Source organism: Epargyreus clarus, unplaced genomic scaffold, assembly GCF_041222505.1.
Source record: "Epargyreus clarus isolate Ecla_fem2 unplaced genomic scaffold, WU_Ecla_fem_2.2 ptg000032l, whole genome shotgun sequence".
Classification (NCBI taxonomy): Eukaryota; Metazoa; Arthropoda; class Insecta; order Lepidoptera; family Hesperiidae; genus Epargyreus; species Epargyreus clarus.
This window is the reverse complement of record NW_027332237.1, coordinates 10,642,503-10,662,757: the sequence shown is the minus strand read 5'-3', so window position 1 is coordinate 10,662,757 and position 20,255 is coordinate 10,642,503. Positions and strand designations below refer to the sequence as shown.

The window sequence follows — 20,255 nt, the reverse complement described above, 5'->3', positions numbered from 1 at the left end:
GAATCCTAACTGAAGTAGGTTACAGAAGCTTTGCTACCCCTAGGGCTTTGTTAGAATGATTTAGCTATTAAGCCAATGACATACATATTAATGTATGTCTCTCTTTACCACACCCTTCAAACCAGAACACAGCAGCGCCTAACACTATTGTTATTTGAAAGAAATAGGTGTAGCAGTGATGCCACCGGAGTCTTACCACAAAGGATTCTACCAACTTTAATTTTTTACTACGACGAGAATAACTTTTTTTTGTATATATTTTGTGATCGAGGGATTCCAGCGTCGGAGTCCATTAACTCAAAAATATTATATCGTTTCATTGTAATGTTATCATTCAGAAATATTCAGAATCTCAACTCAATCAGTTAAGTAGAAAAGCTAAAAAACTAGTTCCAAGATTTAACCCATAGATACTAACAAAGTTTATATTAAGCTTATAAAATTTAGTCGTTATAAAACTCCTGGATTTAAACTGTGGTCCTCGTTAGCAGTTAATACCACTGAACTATTACTCTATTTCTAGTAGCTACGTCTGACCGACTTATACTAGTTCTTGGCAAGTGTCGCAAATTACTATTGTTACGTTTCACATAGGGATTTGCATTTTTGTGAGGTGATGATTGAGGTAAGTCATGACAATTAACGCTCATTAGGGGCCTCTACGGTATGGGTATTGTGGTCACACTAAGACGAGGAAATAAACACTCTTAAAACCTTGAAGGTGGTAGAACCCTTTGTGTTTCGATTCCAGTGGCACCAACGCCACACCTATTTCTGCCTCATAACAGCAGAGATAAACGCTGCTGTGTTCTGGTTTGAAGGGTGTGGTAAGGGACATGACATTCTTTTCCGAGGCGTTCCAGCTTAACCCTCAGGGGTAGCGGCGCATCTGTGACCGACCTGAGGTAAGAATATCTTATCGTTGTCAACCCATCACTATCCCACTAGGCATGGGTCTCCTCTCAAAATTAGAAGGATTAGGTCATAGCCCAACGTACTGGCCAAGTGTGTATCGGTAGACTCCACGTAACCTTGAGAACATTTTCTTTTTGAGATCCCTCTGGCATATAAATTTCCTCGCGATGTTTTCTTTCACCGTTAAAACAAGTGATAAATACTTTCTAAAACGCTCATAACTTTGAAAAATCAGAGATGGCTGGGCTTCGAACCTTGGAACTCTCAATCGAGAGGCAAAGTTTTAGCCACTAGGCCCTGCCCTGCCTAAAAACATGTATAGTCGTCACAATTTAATAGGCCCACTTTGACACATGCCATCCCAATGTCATTAATGTCTTAAACTAACTTTTTAGTAGGCAGATTACGACCACGTGACGGTTAGAGCTTGCGGCTTCAAAGCATTCGGATGAAACCATAATCGATTTACTTTCAAATAATCGAAACTTACAATTACCAATAACAAATTATTTATCCCTTTTTCATTATAACAACAATAAAATAATCAAAACATTGTTTCTTAGTGAATGATAAAACAAAAAAATACAGTTTACGACCGATGCTTTATTTATTCTACAAATTATTAAATTTTTAAATTTCACTAGAAATTATTTTCTGTTCTCCTTTTTATTGAATTTTTAGATGATTTAGAAAAATATAGAATAAATATTCTGTTTACAAAATATTAAGTAATTTATATAATACGATGTATGCTTGTAATCGATTTATCGTAAAAATCGGTTTCTTTGGTTATCGATTTGTATGTCACATGCTTAGAGCCTAGCGATGGCATGTGTCAAAATGGGCCTATTAAATTGTGACGACTATAATTTACCAATTTATGAAATGATTAATATACATAGGTGTTGATTATGGTTAAATTTTAACTACTAGGAACCCCACGGTATTCTTTTGGAAGCCCTTTACTCTTCGACGATCCGGCCTTGGCCCTTCTTTAGGGCACGTCTCTGTTAGAATGAAATTACTGGATGGAATTTCAGCTCCCCACGATATTATCAATACAAAAAATACACAAACAGCTTTTCAACAACAAAATAGGCACTTTTATGACGCGTGAAAGCGCTCTTAAAACAAAAGAAAATTTCTTAATGCATTTCAACATAATGGATAGAGCACTTTATAAAAATATTTACGACAATAACCAAACAATACATATTCCCAAGGGGTAACATGCGCCGTCATGTGACATGACGTAGCATGTTAGTCATGTCAATGACATGTGACAGGGGTCGAAAAGTTAACATTGTGAGCCATTATCTGACACTATTCTGAACAATGGAGGATGGACGTATCTTTTATGTATTTTACTGGCGGAAAGCCGGAGATAACACCCTCATGATTTCTGCTTTATAACAGCAGTGTTACGCTGCTGTTTTGTTTGAAGGATGTAAAAAAAGACTTACACGAGGCATTAGTTAAAAGGCAAGGCAACTGTGGCTGAACTTTCAAACAGACATCCGAAGGTAGGAAGTGATTACTGCCTATGAGCATCATATGTAATTAAAGCCCAAATTGCATAAGTCCTACCAGAAGTCAGCTACCGATACGTTGCTAACCCCGAGGACTAAGTTGCAACGCCTCGTGTACGTGTTTCTTTCTTATCAAGCTTTTCAAACACAGCGCTGCCCAAACATTGTCGCCATCTGATGTTACTATATTCTAGTAAAAAATAATTTCCATTTCGTTTCATAGCACTATTTATATAAGATAGAAATAGGTGTGTCGGTGATTCAACTAGGTTCAAAACACAAAGGTTAGGTTAGCTGTAAATGTTATAACGCCTTGACTACCTAATGCCTATATTAACTAACATCTAACTAAATAAGGACTAAAATAAAACGCTTCAGCTACAGTGAGTAAAACCGAGAGTCGCAATTTTGGGGCCAAACGTAAATATTTAGCCTCAGTAAATAATAAAAACAAGTATTGAACCCAATTTTTGAAGCAGCCACTTGCCCTATTTTACTTTTTAATCCTTTTTGTACTATTTTATACTCTAGGGGTCGGTTGCGTTTGTCCGTCAAAACGTTCGCCATTTCGAGTGGCCCCCGTTTTGAAATGCTAATGAAGGGTTCATACCCTTTAGACTAGGCGTCGAACCAGTTTTGTGTTATTGTGTAGAAACGCAAAATTATTACTCATTAATTTTATTAACCCTTGCTAAAAAGGTAACTGGTTTTACGTATAATTGAGGTACTTAGTTAAGAGTTTTTTTAATTGAAGTAGCAAATGAGCATGTACTTGACCATCAAGTCAACCCTAAAATGATCTGTGGTCGGTTACTAATGCATTGTTATTTCTGCAGACTAAATCGAAATCACTAATATATTAAACTAGCTGACCCGGCAAATGTTGTGTTGCCATATAAATAAATAAAATGTTAAGGGTGAACAAACCTTATCACTTAGGGGTATGAAAAATAGATAGTAGCCGATTCTCAGACCTACTGAATATGCATATAAAATTTGGTGAAAATCGGATAAGCTGTTTCGGAGTAGTTCGGTAACTAACATTGTGACACGAGAATTTTATATATAAGATTTATCTATTATAATGAATACATATTATACTATTACCTCAAATCTTGTATACTTATAAGACTTGTCTTGGCTGATTCATCATCGCAGAACTTGAACTGTTGAAAAATGGAAGCGTGTATTTTGGAAAATAGGTTCCTCTTATGATGTAGATTGTAGATCAATCCATCAAGGAAATATATTTTGATATTCCATGTTAGATTTGATTTTTCAAAATTATGTGCGTATTAGAAATTAATTATCACTTACTAAACGGTGAAGGAAAACATCGTGAGGAAACCTGCATACCTGAGAGAATTATAAAAAAAAAAATCTCGAAGGTATGTGAAGTCTACCAATACGCACTTGGCCAGCGCGGTGGACTATGGCCTTGTCCTTCTCATTCTGAGAGGAGACCCGTGCCCAGCAGTGGGACAGTAATGGGTTGTTGATGATGTTGATGATTCCATATTAAAAATTGGTCAAAACTATGTGTGAAAATCCAAATTTAAAGCAAGATCTATGAACCTTAGTATTTGGCTTTTTGGTTAAAAATAATGAAGCACTTATTTCATTTTGGAAAAAGGTTTATTTAATTTTACGTAAAAAAGTAGCATAGGTACGGGTTTAAACGTTGAATTATATTATATGAAAATTTACACATATGAGTGCATGCGCTAAGGACAGTGATAAATAATGCTTCTAAAATCATGGACCACCCACACACCCACACTAAGATTTTTCCTACACCTTGGGTCCCATAAACACAAACATAGTCATTCACAAACACCCAGACCCAAAACAAACACCTAAACTCATAATTTACTTATCAATCTAGCCGGGAATCGAACCCGAAGTTACAAGCTTTCCACAACCCACCCCTAGCCTACCCAGCGCCACCAGCGCCGCGCGGCAGACAACGACACTAAACTAATTATAACTGCGCAAGCGCGTGCGGAACGAAAGCATAGCGTTATTATGGAGAACGCTTATTTATTTAAATTAAATTTATTTTAAAAAATCATTAAAAAGTTGTTACGTAAATGCATAATTTGTAAAAAAGACTAATTATGCTTTTTGCGTGTGATATGTAATGTTATGTAAGTAAAGTTTTGTATACTTATAAGTATAGAAGTGTTTAGCGTTTAGGTTTGTCCCTTCGATAAGCAAAATTACTTTTAAACTCACTTAGAACCCTTTGTGGTTCGACTCTGGTGGAACCGACAAACCTATATCTGCCTTATAACAACATTGTTAAATGTTGCTGCGTTTTGGATTAGCGAGAGATACTAACACTAATACTAGGCGTTCCAACTTAGTCCTTGGACAGCAATGCAAGTAGCCGATCTCAGATTTTACTCTTATCCTATCGGCGGTTGATTCCAGATGTTTATGGGTCGCAGTTGTTACTTACTATTATGCCATAAGCTTGCTCATTTGCAAATCAAATATTATAGAAACATTTAATCTTATGAATCTCATACACCAATTACCTCCTCCCCTCTTCCCATTCATACTCCAGTCCCACAGACTGCAATACCGAACAAGAAAGTATCTAATACACATGATTTTACACTGCCGCTCATAAATATTTGTATTTAATTCCAAATAGGATTAAAATCCTAAATGAAGTTAGTCTTAGATGCGTTGTTTTTCCAAGGAACTAAGTTAAAGTACTTCATTTAAGTTAAGAACTCTGCCTTACAAATATATTATTAACTTATCTACAAAAAAACACTTTTATATAAGTACTTTTTATAAGTCACAGTAATAAAAAATAAGTCAATTAATTACAAAATCCGTCTCCACAGTTGAAATCATTCGGCGGAGATATCAAATCCGCACATGCGTGGCGCGTGCCCGGGGAGCACAGCGTAATGACGACACAGAGTACACTAAAAAAATATTTCCAATAACTTTTCAAAATTGAAAACCTTCAAAATTCTTTTGACTTTAGTCATAGGAAATAATTATTAAACTTTCGGGTAAAGAATTAAACGTGAAACGGGTGTTGTGATTGGAAGTCGTGAACTCTACTAGAGGCTATAGGTGTGGCTCGCATCGTATAATAACTAGCTTCTACCGCCCAGGGACATCTGTAATCAACCCCAGATAAGATTAGATTCCTACCTGAGGTCGGCAACAAATATGCCACTTCCTCTGATGACTAAGCTGGAACGCCTCGGAAAAGTATGTCTCCCTTACCACTCCCTTAAAACCGGAATACAGTAGCTCAACACTGCTGTCATTAGGCAGAAATATGTGTGGTGGTGGTGTCACAGAAGACGAACCACAGAGGATTTTACCACTTTTAAAAACCTTTAAAAAATGACATAATTTATCTATACTAATATTATAAAGAGGAAAACTTTGTTTGTTTGTTTGATTGTAATGAATAGGCTCAAAGACTACTGGACCGATTTTAAAATTTCTTTCACCACTCGAAAGCTACATTATCCACGAGTAACATAGGCTATATTTTATATGAAATATATTTGATAAATAGATTTTGAGGCGGTACAATGTTTGCCGGGTCAGCTAGTGAAAAATATATTGTTACAAAAATAATAATTTAACCTAATCAGAAACTACTCTGTGACCACACATGTAAATAGGGTTGGACGAAATATTAATGTACTGTTGAATTATTCGGCAGTATTAAAAATCCCCATATTAAGTTTGCGAGGGTGCGATGGCGCGGGTTCGACTCCCAACGGGTTACGCTCTACTGATTTTGGCAACTTTTCAATTTTGAATTTGTTTTTTTTGTTTTCTATTTGAATGGGATTTCGATTTTTGTACAATGGAAGTAACAACTGCATATGTTGCACTGATGTTGCATCTACCGTTGCAGTCCCACTGCTGGGCATAGGCATAAGTATGAGAAATGTTTAGTTAGGTATTTTATAATATAGGAGTAGCAGACGAGCATGCAGTCCACCTGATGGTAAGTGGCTGCTGCCGCCTATGGACATCTGTAATCAACCCCAGATGATTAGATATTCCTACCTGAGGTCGGCCACAGATGCGCCGCTACACTTGAGGACTAAGCTGGAACGCCTCAGAACAGTATGTCTTCTTTACCACACCCTTTAAACCAGAACACAGCAGCGCTTATCACTTATCACTGCTGTTATTAGGCAAAAATAGGTGTGACGGTGGTGCCGCCGGAGTCGAACCACTAAAGGTTCTACCATCACATACACATACAATCAACTAAAAGCATCAACATAGAACCTTATTTATTCCTCTACCATAAACAATCAAATAAATACATAAACAAGATACCCGGAAAGCCTTAAGCGATCCAATTCGACAATCAAACGTTGGCTGGGACTTCCGTGTCGTTGACCTCGGGGAGTGCGGGGGTGCTATGGGGTCTGTTCTCATGGTTGGGTGGCACGGTTTTATGGTAACGAATATATTATCTACTAGTTTTTGCCCGCAGCTTCGCCCGCGTTTAAAAGAAAATAATATAACATACTAACATACATAAAACTGTAAATTCGTACCTTCAACTTTGCTAAAGATCATCACTTGATCAAATGCATAGTTCACGGTTCAATTCTTACTAATATCGATTAAAATAATCGATGTTTTGCGTCCAAAAAATCGATTCTTCGATTAATCGATTTTAGATCGCCATCCCTAGCTCCCGTGGGATTTCCGGGATAAAAACTATCCTATGTCATTTCTCGGGTCTCAGACTATCTTTGTACAAAATTCCATTAAAATTGGTCAGTGGTTTAGGCGTGATGAAGAGAAAACCAGACAGACAGACAGAGTTACTCTCGGATTTATAATATTAGTAAGGAAGTAAGGATTTAATATTAGATTGTTGTCGGTTGTCGCCAACAACAGGCGATTGTCGCCGCGCGAATGTCGTCAACTGTAGAAATGAACGACGAATTGTCGCTCGTATGTTACTTGCCCTAGTTCTCAAGGGTAGGAAGTCACCTGGCTGACCTCATGTGGAATTCCATTTCCATTTTATTAAAGGTTGATAACAGATTATATTATACCCTTAGTTGGATATGGCCATATTTTTTTTTCTTTTTTTTTATATATATGTAACCTAACGATAAGGCAGACGGGCTACCTGATGGAAAGCAGTCACCGTTGCCTATGGACATTTGCAACACCAGAGGAGTCGCGAATACATCGCCGGCTTTGAAGGAGTATAAAATATTATCAAATGTACAATCTAAATAGATCTCGTTTGCTATCTTATATATAAAATTATCGTGTCACAATGTTAGTTACCGTACTCCTCCGAAATGGCTTTACCGATTTTCACCAAATTTTATACGCATATTCAGTAGGTCTGAGAATCGGCTACTATCTATTTTTCATACCCCTAAGTGCTTTGTTCGCCCTTAACATTTTTTTATTTATATGGCAACACAACGTTTGCCGGGTCAGCTAGTTTCTTGGGATGAATATAAAAGTTTTGATCCATGCCCAGCCGTGCGACATTGAAAGCCCATATGTCTAATATGATATTGATTTAAGTTTTATAGTCTGACAAACGTTTCTATCATACGAGTCATTTTACAATATCCCCAAGTATTTTAATGATTTGAATTTTTTATCATGAAATCATCATCATCATTATTTTTCATCAGGAAAAATTAAATCATATTACTATGACTTCGCTGTCTGTTCGTCTGTCACAGGGCTCTATCTCTGAAACCGTAATAGGTACTTGAATTTTTTACAGGGAATGTATAACGGTGACCGTTATAACAACAAATACTAAAAATAAAATAAAGTTAAATATTATACGGGGTCCCTATACTGGTATTTTCGAACTGTTGAACCTTTATTGGTAGACACAATTTTCACAATGTATGTCCTTCAATGGCTGTTATAATACTATAAATAAAAAAATGAAAACTTCGGTGGTACGGAACCCTCCGGGTGCGGCCTTGCACTTGGCCAATACTTCAATTTTCCCCCAAAAGATTTTCAATTTTTAAGTTAATTTCATAAAATTACGATCTTAAACACTAGAACGTATGATATTTCCCATATTAGCTTACTTTTGCTCGTGTGTTACTTCCTTTATTCTGATTTCGAAAATTGCGAACTCTAAAAGTAAGCGTAATTAAAACAACAGCTTTTGTTCAACAGTTATTTCAAATTCAAGAAGTGCTTAAAATAAAACCTACATCAAAGCCAACAGGTGGTGCTGTGGTCGAAGGTGGCTTATTATTTTTATTTCCAGCGTCAATGGAAACGCGCCCCCACCCTCAGTGGCTGAAAAAGTCAGAAGCAGCCCCTAATAAAGACATCCCCAACGTATTTTCGACTCTACCCCTTGTAACTAAAGCTCAATTTACCCCACCTTAAATGAGCTCATGAAATAAATATTAAACGTGGTTTACGGAAGTAAACTCTAGTATTTTGATGTAGAGTTCCAATTCGTTTGGTTTAAGTAACCATATCTGATAGAGTAAGCGCTAACAAATCTGAACTCTACCTTACAAAGGTAAAGGTAGTATTTCACTTGCAATCAGTTATAGATTCAGTGTAAAATATATAACGTGGAGGGATGGTTTCGCAAATGGAATCGGGGTTGTTTTTTTGCGATCACACTTATTTTTGTGACCAAGGAAGGAAACAGCGCTGTTTTTTGTTACCGAATTTATTTCGTGTGTGTTTGGGATGAATGTTTTTCTTATAATAATATACCTAGTAAGAACCGAGTTGCCAACTGTATGTGTATGTATATAGACTGTATACCTGACGGGAAATTGATATCTGTACCTAACCAAATCTATATACAGGGGTTTTACCCGAAGCCGACCACAGATGCTACCACTCCTGAGGACTAACATGATCACCTCATATGTAAATCAAGGACACACCCTTCCACCAAAACGCAAGAACTACCCTGTCGACCTTTCAGAAGTTGTTTAAATAGTTCCCAATAATAATAATAATATTTTCACTGGTGTGTGAGAGTGTGTCCTTACTTTTGCTACGGAGTAATTTCAGAGCGGACTAGAAGTTTGGCGCCGACCTCCTTATTCGAAACTTACGAACCTTAACAGCGCTCAACACGTTAGTGTGACGTTAGTACCGAGTTTTAATCTCGAAGTACTCTCACCTTAAGTTCCATTAAAATGGAATCTTCACGTAGAACCAGGAATTACGCTGAAGTATGTTACTAACATAGATTAGTAAAGATTACTCACTCCTAACAAGAAAATGTACCCATTTTTGAGAATTGAAATAGTTGCGTAAAAAAGTTTTGCCACGTCTCTGTGCTAAAATGTCCCTAAAATATTTGAAATAATTATTTATTTAGTATGTAAATTACGCAGTATTAGTTATTTATTCCTAAATTTTCTCTAAAAATGTTTTTATTTGTCAAGAATTCAAAAAAAGAACTTACTAACAAGCCGTTTGTGGCTTCATTCTATTTCAAGGCGGCGAAGTATCTTTACTAATCTATGGTTACTAATTACTATACCTAGACTTTATATGCCTTCGAGCGGTTCGAGAGTTATAAGTTCATCTCTGAGAAATCTTTGAAAATGTTTGTTTTTTTAGGGTTCCGTACCCAAAGGGTAAAAACGAAACCCTCTTACTAAGACTTCGCTGTCTGTCCGTCTGTCCATGTGTCCGTCTGTCACAGGGCTATATCTCCGGAATCTTACAGGGCTATTGTTGTGTTATATGACGACACTAGCCCGACGAAAATAGCCCTAAAAAAAGGTAAAAATAAGAAAAAAAATAATGAACATATTTGGTGGTACGGAAGCCTCCATGTGCGAGTTCGACTCGTACTTGGCGAATTATTTATAATATTGAAGTTATAAATGAGCATGTAGTCCACCATGGTAAGTGACTACTGCCCCTCTTGGACATGATCATGAATCCTACCTGAAGTCGACCACAGACGCGTTTCTATTTCTGAAGCCTAAGTTGAAACGCCTCGTATAAGTATGTCTACTTAACTACAAGATCTTTTTTTTACAACAGACTTCTGGTTGACGTTTCTAGAGATCCAAGAGCTGACGCGTACTTTGGCCAAAGAATAAGTTTGGCCATACAACGCGGCAACGCACCCAGCATTCTTGGGACTCTACCGAGAGGTATTGATTTGGACTCATTGTTTTATATTTATTTTTTATATTTCCTTAAGTTTTAATGTTTCTTTTTTTGTTTGAATTATATTTTTTGTATATATTGTATATAGATTTATAGTTTATTTTGTAAATTTAATTAATTGTGATAAAAATAAATAACTTGTTATGACAACAGAATTACTTTAAAATAATTCTACGCCATCATACGAAGCCCAAAATACATACATTGATCAACTTGTGTATGTGTGTGTATGTATGTATGTACGTGTAAGTACTTTAGTCAGATTATCAGTTGGGCAATACAATGAAAGCCTTCCCAGCCCCAGACTATGTTACATATGTACAACCATACATGATGTCTGATGATACAATGGCATTGATCGATAGGGATGGGATGCGATTTTAGGGTTGTCCGCACACTTTCGAACGGATATTTTGAGGACACGAATATAAGTGTGAGGATACTAATTTGAAGGTGATACAATCCTTTGTGGTTCGACTCCGGCGGCACCACCGCCACACCTTATCTGCCTCATAACAGCAGTGTTAAACGCTGCTGTGTTCTAGTTTGAAGGGTGTGGTAAGGGAGACATACTTTTCCGAGGCGTTCCAGCTTAGTCCTCAGGGGTAGTGGCGCAATCCTATCTGGGGTTGATTACAGATGTCCATTGGCGGCAGTAGCCACTTACCAGTGGACTACATGCTTGTCTGCTTCTCCTATTTATATAAAAAACCTAAATTGGATATATTCTGCCTACTATTATAGAAATTGATAAAATTTGGATAGGTAGATTAAAATTTAATTAAGAAACGTTACTCACCTATGACTGTTAAGAGTACGTAGTTATGTTTTTGAAGTCAAACGTGTGCTGTTGTCCCAATATCAAAACACTGCGATGCAAATGCAAGGGTCATCCCCTACCTTTTAATTTGAGTAGCCCTTATTAAACCAGCTTAATTGGGGATTTGATTCCTGCTGAAATTCACCAACTAAGGGCTTCGTTTAAAAGGGTTTGGTAATTATTTTTCAATGTTGTTATAGCCGGCTTAAAAACTCGGCGCTTGCATCGGGGTTCGAGCTTCGAATCCCAATCGATGTTTTCAAAATACATACATATATAATATAAGAAATTAACTTACTTGAACGGTGAAGGAAAACATTGTGAGGAAATCTATATCTCCGCGAGTTTATAGAAATATAATAAACAATTTCATATACCGATAGGAAACGTATTGTATTTGAAGCACCATGGCGTAAATGTTAACTGCTCCAGAAAGACGAGCAATTTGGAATTGGATGGGTAGCCGCTAGTGACTAAACATGTGTACTTCCGTGTTTTAACACCTTGAACTGTCGTCCCCGGCTTAATCATGGAATAAACCATTCAAACTACTAGTAAAACATGTCAATGGAATCACCTTAAAATAAGATTAGAGTATTACCTGAAGTTGATCAGTCCAGCAATGGAGTGATAATACGTTTCTAACGCCCCATTTCTCCCTCAGGAGTAGAGATAAATTCTTGGCTTACATTGTTAAGAAAGAGGTCGGTACTGATAGGTACATTAAAATACGAGCCCTAGAAAATTCTAGGAACCTATCCTAAAGGAGGTTATATAATTCCCGGGGCTGCTCTCAAAGAGCCTGCGCGGAATTAGCATTTTAATCGGTGCACCACCCACTCTAAATAGGGGTGGCACTGCTGGAAAACTAGTTATTATATTCTTTCATGACTAAAAGTCAAAGTTTTTTTTTATAATATAAGAGTAGCAGACGAGCATGCAATCCACCTGATGGTAAGTGGCTACTGCCGCCCATGGACATCTGTAATCAACCCCAGATAGGATTAGGTATTCCTACCTGAGGTCGGCCACAGATGCGCCGCTACCCCTGAGGACTAAGCTGGAACGCCTCGGAAAAGTCTGTCTCCCTTACCACACCCTTCAAACCGGAACACAGCAGCGCCTAACACTGATGTTATTGGGTAGAAATAGGTGTGGCGGTGGTGCCGCCGGAGTCGAACCACAAAGGGTTCTACCACCTTCAAAAAAAGTGAATGATATAAGTACATTCGATCTTTTTAAAAAAAAATTAAAGACTTTTACGGAGCGATTACTTAAAATCGCTAGATTTTTTCTTTATTGTATAGAAATGAACATGCCTAAGTAGAAAAATGTCAAGGACATCCGCAATCAACCCCAGATAAGATTAGATTTTTACCTGACGTTGGCAACAGATGTCCTGAGGACTAACTTGGAAAGCCTTAAATAAATATTCGTCCCTTCAAACCAGATTTCAGCAGCGCCTAACACTACTGTTTATAAGGCAGAAAAAGATGTAGCGGTGGCATCGCCGGAATACGTCCGGAGTAAGAGCGTTCTACCACCGACAAATAAGTATATTTCAACGATTGTTGCGGAGTATAAAAAACATCACCATTAATATTTTATTTTACATGGACCATATGAAACGTCTTTTGTTGCAGGGAGGGTGTTACATACTGCACAATATACAATATCAATATCAATAACCTCACAATTATTTTTAGCGGTATGTTGCGAAATAATTTTAAAATCAATAATTTTTTCTTTTCCAAAAAGGGGCGTGTCCCAACCCTAGCTAAGTGCTCTAGAGTGGAGCTCTCTACATCAATTTAACTTGCAAAACTGCGTCCGTCCGCCATTACCTAAATAATGGCGGCACCGTACTGCCATCTAGCGGATTCTAGTGGCATATGACGGAAAATATTAATTTACTCGTATAAAGGTACCCAAGGTATAGTCCGCGTAAAACTGCTAGTCCGCTCTGAATAAAGAAATGAATCGCGCCGCCATAGCAAATTGTATGACTACACCTGCTCGCAACTTCAGAGCGGACTAGCAGTTTGGCGCGAACTATACAAAGTATTGGGTACCTTTATTTATAGAAGTAAACAATAAACATGAAACCCAACTTACGATAAGTGTCAGTCGTCTTCCATAAACATTTGTAATCAATCTCAGATAGGATTGAAGTCCCAAAGTCGGTCACAGATAGGTTGTAACCCTGAGGACTAAGCTGGAATGCCTCGTACACCATCCAATGCCTCTTACATAAAAACAGAATTAAGCAGCGCTTTACACTGTTGTTATAAGCAGAAATAGATGTGGCAGTGGTACCTTCAGAGTCGATTAACGAAATGTTCTACGAACTTCGATGGTCCTTATAGCTTAAATCGTTTTCATTATGTACAACTTTTTCTATAACAGTGGGATTGTAATGGAATGACGGTGTCGAGAGCTACCAAGTTGAACTGCAGTTAAGTCTTAAGAGACATTTCTTCTAACTGAAGACACTAGTGCAATCCAATTTCAATAAACATATATACGGTCGAATTGAGAAACCTTCTCTTTTTTTTAAGTCGGTTAATAATATTCTAAAACAGTATAAAATACATGTTTTTTTCGCCGTAACCACGTAGATCGTAATACGTTGTAACTGGGTCAAATATTAGCACAAAGAAGGTAAAACCGCGTATCGTATACCCGTTGCATATTAAAATGTCTCAATTACGTCTGAATATTACTCTAAAATCATATATTTCTGCTTCATAACAGCAATGTTTAACGCTGTTGTGTTATAGTTTGAAGGGTGTGGTAAGGGAGACATACTTTTCCGTGACGTTCCTGCTTAGTCCTCAAGAGTAGCGGCGCATCTGTGGCCGATCTCAGGTGGGAATATCTAATCCTCTCTGGGGTCGATTACAGACGTCCATGGGAAGTAGCCACTTACCTGCACTGGACTACATGCTCGTCTGCTACTCGTATATTACAAAAAAGAATACTTATTTAAAACACTTATACCGTCAATTGAGCAAATAAATCGTTATGGACTATTTTTTTATTTCGTAACACTTTTTGTTTGAGCGTTTTTGAACACTTTATTATTTGGTAGATGGCGCAGGGCCGGATTTAGAGGTGTGGAGGCCCTCGCGCAATGGTGGAATTGAGGCCCCTAATTATCGTAACTAATATTTTAAATGCAAATTTGAGTTTTTTTGTTTGATACATTTTCATGGCTTATTTGGCAAATAAAGATGTTTTTGATTTGATTTTTGATTTTGATGTCTTAACTACATAACCGATTGTCATGTAATTTTGCACAAACGTTGTAAGAGGTCCAGAAAGGAACATAGGGTACCTTTTATGACGGAAAAAGTACGGTTTCGGAGGGATAGTTTTTCTGACCGCAAGCATACCTGCGGATAAAAACTGGCAAAAAATGGACTAATTTTATTCCCTCAATTTCAATACTGCCAACAAATAAAATTATTAAACACTGGAAAACACACACACTTAATACTGGTTAAAAAAACGTATAAATTGCTTATAACGTGTCAAAATTTTGATATTTTTTTCTCTATAACAGAGGCCCTTTTCATGTAGGGGCAGTAGCATCGCTTACCTAAATCCGGCCCTGAGGTAGCGTGTTGGTAAACCACAAAGTGATGTCAGTAAAACATAAACAAAAGCCGTCCAAGTGACGTAACGTTAACTCAGTTCATAAACTATGGATTACTGTTACGGATATTTAACCCCTAAAATAAACTTTAACTACTAATTTTAAGACTATAAAATATTTTTGTTACAAAGTTATTTAGTTTGGCTGCGCTCTATATTTGTAATTTTAATATAATATAGGTATAGCAGACGAGCATGCAGTCCACCTGATGGTAGGTGGCTACTGCCGCCCATGGACATCTATAATCATTATTATTCAGATACTTATTACATATACAGATATTGGAACGCCCTGCCCGAAAACATTAGGAAAGCCACTTGTAGGAATACCTTCAAGAGAATGGTTCGGGAGCATTACTTACGTATGTCCTCCAATACTTGAGTCTTTCAACTTTCCTTAATTCACTGTGTTGTATATATTTATTTGTATATATTGTATTTTTATTATATATTTATATATTATTTATATTTATTTATAATTATTATATGTAGATATTGTATGTTTTTTCCATAGTTGTATTTCTTGATATTTTATCATTACTGCTTATGTTTATGCCTACCACATGCTATCGCCATCACCCAGGGTCGACTGGTAGAGAATGCCATTAGGCATTAAGTTTACCCTTTGTAACCCTTAGTTTAAGGTGTACAAAAATAAATAAATAAATAAATACTTTTTGTTTACCATGGGGGCCCTTTCTTTTGCCTCGGGGCAAAAGCCTCGTTTACCTAAATCCGGCCCTGAGGTAGCGTGTTGGTAAACCACAAAGTGATGGCAGTAAAACATAAACAAAAGCCGTCCAAGTGACGTAACGTTAACTCAGTTCATAAACTATGGATTACTGTAACACGATACCCGTGAGGATATTTAACCCCTAAAATAATTTTAACTATTATTTTTATGAGGCAAGACTGACCTATATTTTGTTACAAAATAATTTGGTTTCTGTCTGTTCTACTTTGGAAGTTTGGAAGTTGTAAGCCTGACTTTATAAAGGGTGTTTCTGTTAAGGCCTTAAAAGTATGTTGGTGGTTCGACTCCGGGGGCATCACCGTCGCACCTATAATAATAATAGCGGTGTTAAGCGCTGCTGTGTTGTGTTGAAGGGTATGGTAAGGGAGATATACTTGTCTAAGGCGTTTCAGCTTAGTCCTAGGGGTAGTGGCGCATCTGCGGCCAACCTCAGGAATATTTAATCCTATCAGCGGTTGATAAAGATAATTTATTTGCTTTGAACAGTGAGCGAATGAGTGGCAACCAATCGCGGATGTTTTCAAATGCCCATAAAGCCGTTGACAAAACTGAACGATTGTAGCTACATAGGTTTTGGTAACGTATCTATGGTAAACCTTAGATAGAACTCCACACTTATCACAGATTTCAGATCTTGATTTTGTAGATATATTTCGTAGACCCCTATCTCTTATAAAAAAAAAATTCACGTGCTTCCTAATACGACTTAGTTAATTTTAGTTAGACTTAGTTAATAATTGCACGCAATTCCCGACACAATGGTAGACACCTGCGGCTTTGTGTCTTTGTGTCTGCCCTCCCGTACCGTCTATTGTTTAGAGCACCCTGTATACAGGTACACATAGCGCACAATTACAGCTTGAATTATATTATGATTATTTTTATTAAGATAAGTAAATATAAATATATTTATTTATGATTAAAAACCTATTTCATTTGATTCTATCCTACATTACTTGCAGGTATCAACAACTGTGGACTTAATATTAGGTGTACTCTATGCTTGTTTGTTGCTTCAATTTTATTATTAAAAAGTTTAGTGCTTTGTAGACCCCTTTCTACTCCAAAATTTTAAAATACCTAAGTTTTAAATTTCAACTTTTCAATCCTTCTTAAATGTTATAGACTAAACATTTCTTAAGCAGATAGAGGGCCAATTAATTTAAGTAATAATTATTAATACTACGATGTAGGTACACACTTAGTTACTTCCAGTTTAAACTTTACGCAATTCCCGACACAATAGTAGACACCTGCGGCTTTGTGTCTTTGTGTCTGCAGGGAGTCGGGACCCACTCACCTGCGCTCTCGTGCCATATTGTTTAGAGCACCCTGTATACACACGTAGCACACAAACACAGCATAACTCGTAGTATGCTGATGTTTATAGTAAATTCTTACATAGAAATATAATTATTTTTTATGAAAAATCCTATATGACGTATATCACTTACAGGTATGGACAGCTGTCGACTTAAAAGCAAGTGAACTCCATGCTGATTTGGCACTTCAATTTTATTAAAAAGCTTACAGTTTTGTACTTAGACCTCTTTCTCCTCCTAAATTTGCCATTTTTATAATTTCAAATGACATTTACAATTAATTTGTAATTGCACGCAATTCGCGTCACAATGGCGAACACCTGCGGCTTTGTGTCTTTGTGTCTGCCGGGAGCCGGGGCCCACTCACCTGCGCTCTCGTGCCGTCAATTGTTTAGAGCACCCTGTATGTACACGTTCACAGGGTGCTTATTTACCTTACTGTATTTAATATTATGAATTGTATGTTTAGTAGTTACAGCCAAATTATGTGCGTATTAGAGATAAATTATCATTCTTTAATGGAAATAAAGGGAATTTCCCTTAAGGGTTCTTTAAACATATTTTTAAAGTCACAATCCGCATTTAGCCAGCGTGGTGGGGTATGACCTAAATTCTACATCCTGAGAGGAAACTCTCAATGGAATACACTAAAGAAGTCTATAATGCCTAATTTACGCATATCAAAGATTATAATCTACTACCTTATTATATATACCACCTAAAATAGTATATTACGAGTATACCTAATTTTGCTCTTTAACAGAAGCGTAAAATTGCTTTATTCTCAAAGGTTCGAAGGTGATATGTCAGAAAGATCTCCACTTAATATCAATCTGATTCCAAAAACCGGTCTTAATAATTAGCAAACAGTTTTTTTGTTATAGAGTAGTATTGAATCCTTTGTTCCATTAATATTGCAAAGAAACTCAATTTATAATCAATAATTTAATTACCAAATAAATTGAATCAAACAAAGTAATTGAACTATCATTTAATAGACGGTCCAAGTAAATACAACAGTACTAAACATCAACACAGGTAGCTGTCAATACCTAACACGTTTAGCGCTCAGTGCGCATGCTTTGTCACCTGTCCCCACTCACCCCACCTCACCCCGCCTCACCCGCCTCACCCGCCTCACCCGCCTCACCCCGCCTCACCCCACAGCTCTCTATAGCCGAGATTATAAAATCATGTAGGGTATCAGAACAAAGGAATATCTTTTGGTGTTTTCCAATCGTTCATCTTGTTTTTGGGGTTTCATTTAAATTTTTTTTTGCGCTGAATTTGTAAATGTTATTAAAATTTAAATATGTTTCAATTTTATTGCAATATTGAATTGTATATTGTACAAACACTTTCTGGAAATAACTAAAACGCATGTTTTGGGTAAAATTATATGTGAAAATATGCAAGAATTAAATAAAACAATAAACATAAAAAATAAATAAAGACATAACACATAGATATTTATAATATATTGTTCTATGTGTACAAGTACGACATAAAAATCGATACTGAAATGCAATAAATAAGGTCTGTTTTCTTAATTAAACATTTTATAAAAAAAATACAAGTCTGTTTTTATAAGGTGGAAGAAGCAACTGAGCATACGATTGACCTAATACTAAGCAGTCACTACCACTCATGGCCATCTGTAAGGCTATATAGAATAGGTAGTAAATCACAGATACTTTGCCACTCCTGAGGACTTAGATAGTCACCTCATACGCTTTACAATAGAAATACTCTGTGGTGTCTCGCGTAGGTGTGGCGGTGGTACATCCGTGGTCGAACTATACTCACTGAAAGGTGTTAGCTTTCAACATATTAGAATCTTTATATTATTGGCTGTTTATACATATAAGTAGTGTATCATATTAAAAATAAACTTATAAATGTACGTACGCAGTTGTATTTATGTAACCTATATTGCTTACAAAGGACTCTACCTTCCGTAAAAAAATCATTGCATTAGTTAACCTACTTCCAAGATTGTCCGGGATAAAGATACAGTCTAACAGTTTAGAATAATGGGATTTAATATACTGAGCTTTATTAAAACCATACGAAAAGTCAGTACCTTCCTAATCATAAACACGATCTAATAGTTTGTCAAAAAATTCAAAAAGGGATTTTTATTGTGAATTTTATTAAGACCTTACAAAAAGTCAGTAACTTCATTGTCATAAATCTCTTTGTTCTACTATCACATTAAGATAAGCTTTCATACCTAATTCTTGCTTTAGAAGTATGTGTGAGGAAATTTGAATAAAATCCTTCGTAGTAAACGGGAGTACACTGCGAGTAGCGCCTACAGACAGAGTGACGTCTCTAGTTAACACCCTGTCTCTTAACGTGATATAGATTTAGTCATTTTCACTATTATATTACAGAATTTGTCAAGTATCGTCTTAATTAGTCGTCGTATTTATTTAGGAAAACTTTGTTTGTTTGTTTGGTTGTAATGAATAGGCTCAAAAACTACTGGACCGATTTTAATTTTTTTTTTTCATCATTCGAAAGCTACATTATCTATGAGTAACATAGGCTATATTGTATATGAAATATATTTGATAAATAGATTTTGAGGCGGTACAAAGTTTGCTGGTCAGCTAGTATTTAATAATATGGTACTAGATTCTCTAGGCTTTGTCATGTGGTGACTTATTGCCATTCATAGCTCAACAGTTGCCAAACTTTTTTGGCACTGTTATTGAAACAAACCGCTCTCCCACGTCATATAATTCAATCGTATCGATATCCACTATTCCTATGATAATTTAGTAAATAGAGTCATACTGAAATATTCATGATTTTACACTCGGAAACTTTGGCCAAAATTAAGCGGAAAGATAAGCTTATCGGCTCACTTTATTAAGGTTGGGTAATTGCGTCTCGGAGTAAAATTATTCCACCCCGTTCTACAAACGCTTGAGGTCAGATTTTCTTACTGAAATATCACAAAAGTCTTTTTAGGTCGACGGAAAGAGACAGCTGTAGAGCTCGAAGGGGCTCTGATTTTCGCGCGTTCGTTCCAGATAGAAGGTTCAAAGTCGAGTGTCGGCCCCGCGAGACTCCAGGGCGCTGTG

At 36.7% G+C, this 20,255-nt stretch overlaps 1 protein-coding gene across 1 annotated transcript in view; it reads left to right on the top strand.

Moving 5' to 3' along the window:
* The window catches only part of LOC140755020 (G protein-activated inward rectifier potassium channel 3), a 502,832-nt gene that overhangs the window by 70,617 nt on the left and 411,960 nt on the right, over window positions 1-20,255 (top strand). The window lies entirely within an intron of this gene.